The sequence below is a fragment of the Notothenia coriiceps genome, unplaced genomic scaffold, assembly GCF_000735185.1.
Source record: "Notothenia coriiceps isolate Sejong01 unplaced genomic scaffold, NC01 NC01_scaffold00000339, whole genome shotgun sequence".
NCBI classification, from domain to species: Eukaryota; Metazoa; Chordata; class Actinopteri; order Perciformes; family Nototheniidae; genus Notothenia; species Notothenia coriiceps.
In genome coordinates this window covers 16287413-16294160 of record NW_011333040.1, presented here as the reverse complement: position 1 = coordinate 16294160, position 6748 = coordinate 16287413, and the positions used below count along the sequence as shown (strand labels likewise).

Here is a 6748-nt window from a genome sequence, read left to right as displayed (position 1 = left end):
AGTGGAGTTCTCTACAGAATGATTTAATGGCAAGAAAATGCATCAAGATATGGTTTCTATCAGCTACACTAACAGCTTGCGAACATATTCGACAGAGAGCGTTGATCCATTATTTGGCTATTTATTTGTGTATGTTGCTGTTTATTGTGCATGCACTGCAGACCTGTCCAGCATCAGTAGCATGGCTTACGTGGTCACTTGTATAGGTTGAGGTTGTTCGAGGCTGTTGCTTGGCGTGGCGAGAATATTGCTCCACTTTCTCCTGTCCTCGAGATTGGGCTTCCAGTAGCTCTGGAGAGAGCTTTCGCACCTGTGGCCACTAACGGTCATAATTTCTCTGCTTTGTTTCAAGACCCGCATCAGAAAGCTTTTGAATGGTGGTACTTTTCCAGTTGGTCTACCTGCTCTTCACGTAGCTCTGCATGTCGTCGTTTAGGTGCTTTTTCTTTCTGGAGATAGGCACTCCTCAATCCACTCCTCCATACTATAGTAAGACCCCCCCGGAGGTCGAAGTTAATCTTAAATGTTTCCATCTTATGCTTTGTAAGTTTGTTTCGTAACGGAAGAAATTTAAATATATTTATAAAACTGATAAGTCAAATCAAGCAATCTGATTGGTCGATAGCGTTTTTGCGGACCTCTTTGATTACAGATTTGAAAACATCGTTGCTTGCTTTACAAGTAGCACAATTCATTATGTCAAACCTTCAAAAGTATCTAGATATCCCTGCCCTAATGCCAAAGGAACTGCACACTGAATATGTTTTGCCGTTTGATGTCTATGTCTGGACCGCTGCGTAAAAAGGAGGCTTTCTGCCCCGTTACTTCTCCGCTGCTTTCTTGTTCCAGTATGAAAAGTCAGCCCAACGGTATACTGTTTTTCTCAGACGCGGAGGGATACTGACTTGTTGTGAAAAGTAACTTACAATTCTACCCGTGGTATACGCTCAGTATATCACGGCTAAGAACCAATCAGATTGCTTGACTTGACTTGTCCGTTTTATAAAAATGCCTTGAACCCATCTTTCAAAAGTATTAATGCTAAGACATTAGAAATAGAATAGAATATTTTGTCCAAATATATTTTCCATTAAAGGTAGGGTAGGTAATTCACTTCAGATACACTTTTTGTTATATTCCATGGAATGCTCTTAACATCCCGATAGCAATGAGTACATTAAATGCTTTGACAATAAATACATAAATAAATGTCCTCTGTGGAAGCCGTGGAGCTGTAAAAAGCACGACCAATCATCTGAGCTGGCCCGGCTAAAGTAACTGGATGGCCTACCTGCCTGTCAGCCTTACATCTCGTGCACAAACTTATCTCGTGCCCTCATTGGTCATGTGCGTGTTGGAGGAGGGGCTCTGTGAGGAAGTCTGAAGGAAGGGGCAGATTTTTTCAAAAATTTTCAAATTCTAGCGCACTCGAGCTGCTTTCTCCATTCTTACCTACCCTACCTTCAATTTTCATAGTTTGTTTGCAGCCAGAAGCACACGCACCAATGTTGTAGAAAGTGTGATGAGATTTCTAACCTCTCTGTTCCTCTCTCTCTCTCCACAGGAGGCGGGCTTCATCCATTTCATGCGCAGCCTCCGAGGACGTGACCAGGTGAAGAGGAAGGAGGAGCTCTGAGAGGGGTGGGGGGGGGGGAGCAGGGAGGGGGAGTTGCACTGCAAAGTTTGTCATTGCACTGTGACCCTTGACCCTGACAGGGGCCCAATCAGCACTAACGTGGGAGACTTGATGACCTCAGCTATTTTTTGATACCGTAGTGATCACGTTTGTAATAAATCCAACAGAGAACCTGCAGTGAGCGAGACTCGAGACTCCTTTTTCACGGAGGGGCGGGACATACACGGGCACATTTTTTTCGTTTTTTTTAGCCCCAAACACTGTGACTACATATGTGAAAAACTACACCTTATACTTTATCTATGCAATACTGGTGGTGGGCATCAAGAGTAAAAAGGTGGAGACTGCACAGGGGTCCGAAAACAGTCTCATCTACCCCCCCTCTGTCTCTAGAAATAGAAACGCACCCGTTTTGTTCCAAGATTTCCATGTGTCACGTCCAGAACCATCCAGAATATTGCTTTATTGCAGATTAGACGATAAATAACTGCATTTAACACCTAAGAAAAGCACATGTTGTACGGTGAAATGTGCTGTTGTAGTAAAAAGGCACTGTAGCTATGAAGTAGTTTTAAATCTTAGCCAAAGGGTCAATACTCTGAATGGTTCCAGGCTTTGGTTTGGCTTTTTAATTTTGTTTTTCTAAAAACTGTGGCCTTAAATATATACAAAAAGAAAATTGAAAAAATGCTGGATTTGCAGAATGATCAAACGAAGGGGATCAGACGCCTGGTGCCGTGACGTTCCTTCAGCTTATGGACCAGAGAAGAAAACAACAAGAACATGAAAAGCCAAATATTCGTGTGCATTGTCCTTTATTTTCATGGTTTCCAAATGTTGTGGGGGATTCAGCGAGGCTCATTTACACACAATATGTGTCTAAAGATTGCATGTTAATGGTAAACAGTCCAGCACATGAATCTTCCACAGAAATAATAATCATGGACTCTCACAATGCTCTCTGCATTCAGGGAGACGCTGGAATAATTCAGACCTCTGGTTTACACTTTGGGCATTCAGGGTTTTGTTGTTTTTTATTTTTAAAGGTACATGTCTGTTTTATTCCCACGCTTTTCTGACACTTTCTGCAGAACTGAACAACGCCAAAATGACAATTCGGATCTGTGTTATCCTACAGTCCCTTGGCTTGAAATGCCTGGCCTTCAGTTAGCTGGGCCGTGCTTAACATCGTAATTCAATGGATGAATTTGTTGTACATCCCAGGATTATTAAAGTCTCCAGACCCCCGCCCACTTTGGCAGCATAACACCATCATCATTACTTTTGTGGCAATGTTTGTTGTGTGTTTTCAACCCCCACGCTTCGGCCACTATAAATATTTAATCTGTTGCTGAACTTGTGTTTTATTATTCAAGACTCTCGGTTTCTTTCATTATGAATAAGGTTCTCAGGGATAGCGAAACACAATTAAAGGGAACTAGTTTGTTCGTAATTTTGCATTCCAGCTGAATAACGTCGAGCCCACCAAATTAAATATTGTTTACATTTGTACCCCGAGTTAAAAACAATCCTGTGCTATGACAACATGTTGGAGAAGACATATTTGCAGTAGATGTTACTGAACCAGTTCGTTTTCATGGTGATTTTTAATGAACTGTTTAAATGTTCTGGCTGGCACCAAACACTCCTATGTGTTCAGTGTCACTATTATTAATATTTCATGGTATGTTGGAGCATTTCGTAAGAGCGCTTCACACAGTTGGGTGTTAACATGTTGATATCATTAGCTGTTCATTCTCCTCTGGAGGGAAACATCATTTCCTTTGTTTGCTGTTTTTGTTAAGGAGCCTCTGTCCCACATTGGTGGAATAATAGAAAGACCCAAAGTGACCCATGTTTTGTGGGAATTGATCACAATAATGCCAAGAAGTCATTGTTTCCTTTGTTGATTGTCTGTGCCCAGTCGTATGTACAATGTTTCCCCTTCCAGTAAGGACCTTGCGAGATAAAAAACAATAAAGTAAAACATTTCCAAAAAACTTGTCAGTTGTTTTTCTACAACATTCACATTGTTAGTTTTCTTAGGGGTGTTGTTCTAATGGTTATTATGTGTACAACTGTTGGATCAGTTGGCATGAAATGAGGCACACATTCATGTTTCTAACTGGATGAAATGTAACGACTGATTCTCCTTGAGGTCAACAATTTAGTTAACTCCAGTACTTTGTTTTGAACCTGCAGAAATAACGGCCTCCCCTCAGCCTCAGCTTTACTTTGTGATGATTGCTAATTCAATGTTTGCTATGATAGTGAACATGGTTTCCATCAGTAGGTCGATGTCATTACAAACTCATTTGCACGCAACATTTAGCGCTCTGTCTTTTAACCCCTTCTCTTGCGCTCTTTTGCGTATCTACTAGGGACAGTTTAGAAATATCCATCATCCTAAAAATGTCCAAACAAACTGTTCAAGTCTGTTCACATTTATTTTTCCCATGAACTAGTCTTTACTCACGGCCAGAGCCCATGCTGTGTTCCCGTTATTTCCCTTTTTCTTCACTGGGGAAAGTTTAGCCATCATGAATCCAAAATATATTCAAAAAATGTGTATTCAAAAAGTATCCACAGTGTTTTCTGATGGATGAAGACAAGTGTTTGTTGTCCACAGCTGACGTTAAATTGACTTCTTTCTGCAGATTGATATGACTACATTTCAGTCAGACAACTCACGTGTTTCTTTAACATGTTTATTAGAAGCAGCATATAGTTGAGTTTGGCGTCTAGGCTCGGGCATCATCACTCCACAGATAGCACCATGAGTGATGATTAAATAACTAACCCCCAGAGCCTACAGTTGGAAGCTGGGGTGGTGGTGGGACAGGCAAGCAGCAGCGACGTGGAAGTAGCTGCAGCAATAGCAGCAGCAAGCAATGCATAGAGAGATACCTGGCAGGTTAAATAGAGCGGTGTCGTGACCACTTATTAATACACTGGGTTACATAATTCACACATGGAACTACAGTTGGCGTTATTGTTTCCGCACGGACATGTATGTGGTTTACTATATATATTGTGTGCCCTCTTGGCTTCTCTCTCTCTTCTTCCCGGGCTGCAACCGGACAACATGACCTTTTCTGCTCCGCATGCAAGTTCACTTTTGCACCTCCATTGCACCGCCTCCGACTCCCTATCTCTCGGCACTACAGCGGCATATTAGGAGACTGTTTGGTTGGTTGTAGAGTGGCAAGGGGCGTTATGTATGAATGCAGCATTGTGCTCGAGTTGACTGCCTGAACTAGCTCGCAGGCTTCGCCCCATATAGTCCATTGATCCCCCATAGCAACGGTCTATCATCGAAAATGAACAACCTCTGAATGTCCAAATTGACCAATCAATCAGAACCGAGAACTCCACTAAGCAGTGTAATACTGTAAGTGGCAAGTTGCACAAAACCTTCTTGAGGCTTTAAAGAATCCCTTCAAAAGGAATGCTTTTAGCGCATTGAAATATATTTTACAGCAGTAATATTCCTCAGACGAAAGTTGAAAAGAAATGCCACAACTCTTCATAGCAAACATAGACACTAGACAGACAATAACAATAATAATAGTCTCTCTGAATCTACCCGAGTAGTTCTGACAGGATATCCACAGGTTTAAAGTTATTTTAGCACCAGGCATCGCTGCTGGCTCAGTGAAATAAATGGAAGTCGACCTTGCCGGTCGGCTGACGGCCAGGGTTTTCTTTCTGAGATTTTGTCTCAGAAAGAAAACAAATGGAGCACTCAGCAGATCTGACACTGATGGCTTTATTATGAGAAATTGCACCGGACCTCAAAGGGACCCCGCTCACATTGACGTCAGAGAAAAAATATTGCCATTACTCCACGTTTGCAAACTCACTTTGACGAGCATCTTCTAATCTAAATCGTTGCTTTTAGGATCAAAGTTCTGGGGAACGTGTGTAAGACTTGCTCCTGTGTAAAAGGTTGTTGAGTAAAAAGTGCTCATAAATCAAATGTTTCATTATTAGGATTGTATTGTCATTATCAATGTCAGGGAATAATTTCCATAGATGTTTACCTTTTGCCCTCTGACGCAGATCATGCCCAGCCTTGGGCAGCATCTCCCTAGAGATCTCTCTCTCCTCTCTCTAGATGCAATCCCTCTTCCTAGCTGCCCTAGCATTTTGTTGTTGTTGCCAGTTTGTGACCGGTAAACTCTCGGTCAGAGATAGTTATTGGTTGTGGGACACCTGGAACACATCCTTCTCGGGGTGTAGATGACCCCGAGCCATAAGCGACAGCAAATGTGATTCAGTGTCCTCAGCTAAGTCTATCTATTGAAGAATGTTGATTATTACACTCTGAACTAGTTAAAACCTCGAGCTACAGGACAGGAGGGAGCTTCAGAATTGATTGTGGCATCTCAACCGTGTGGTCAGATCGTGGCCCGTGACATGTCGTGTGAATTCTCCGGCCGAAGCTCCAAATAAACCGTCAGTGTTTGCCATCAAAGCTCCAGCTCTCTTCGTGTCTCTCTGAGTCCTGACTCCAATTGCTTCAGAAGTTTCCCCCACAACCAAGATGCATTTTCAGTCTACTGGCAGTTAGTTTTGATCTGGAGTAAAAAAATATGCGTAAGCAGCCAGTAGACACGTGAAACCGATTTGGGTATTAGTGTTCCCCAAAAGATATTTAATAGTGTTTTAATTTCTTTGGATTCATGACCGTTTTAGTCTGACCACCCTGAGAACAAACCTAATTGTCATTGTCAGTATGTTCCTAAACCTGTCTAACACTGTTATTTTTATTTTTCAAATGAGGCTTATAATTACTTTATACTTACTTACTAAAAAAAGATAGCATTTACTTTGTTTGCGCACTTTTCTAAAGTATTCTATGTTTTTATTACACAGCTTAGTTGAATACTCGATTCTTATTGGTCAATTTGGACGTTCCAGAAGTTGTTGATTTTTGCTAACAGACCGTTACTATGAAGAACATATCGTTGTGAAGGAGGATCAAGTGAAGTCATATCAATCCAGTCATTTTAACATTAGCTTTCTCCGTCAGAAAACACCGTGGATAACTTCTTGAATATACATTTTTATATTTCTGGAGAGCACGAAACGTTTGGATTCATGATGGCT

At 41.6% G+C, this 6748-nt stretch overlaps 1 long non-coding RNA gene across 1 annotated transcript in view; it reads left to right on the top strand.

Moving 5' to 3' along the window:
* Positions 1-2565, top strand: part of LOC104947199 (uncharacterized) — a 5488-nt gene extending 2923 nt beyond the window's left edge. Inside the window, exon 2 of the long non-coding RNA XR_798534.1 lies at positions 1565-2565. This is a non-coding gene — a long non-coding RNA (uncharacterized lncRNA). The remainder of the gene's footprint in view (positions 1-1564) is intronic.
* Positions 2566-6748: the final 4183 nt, after the last annotated feature.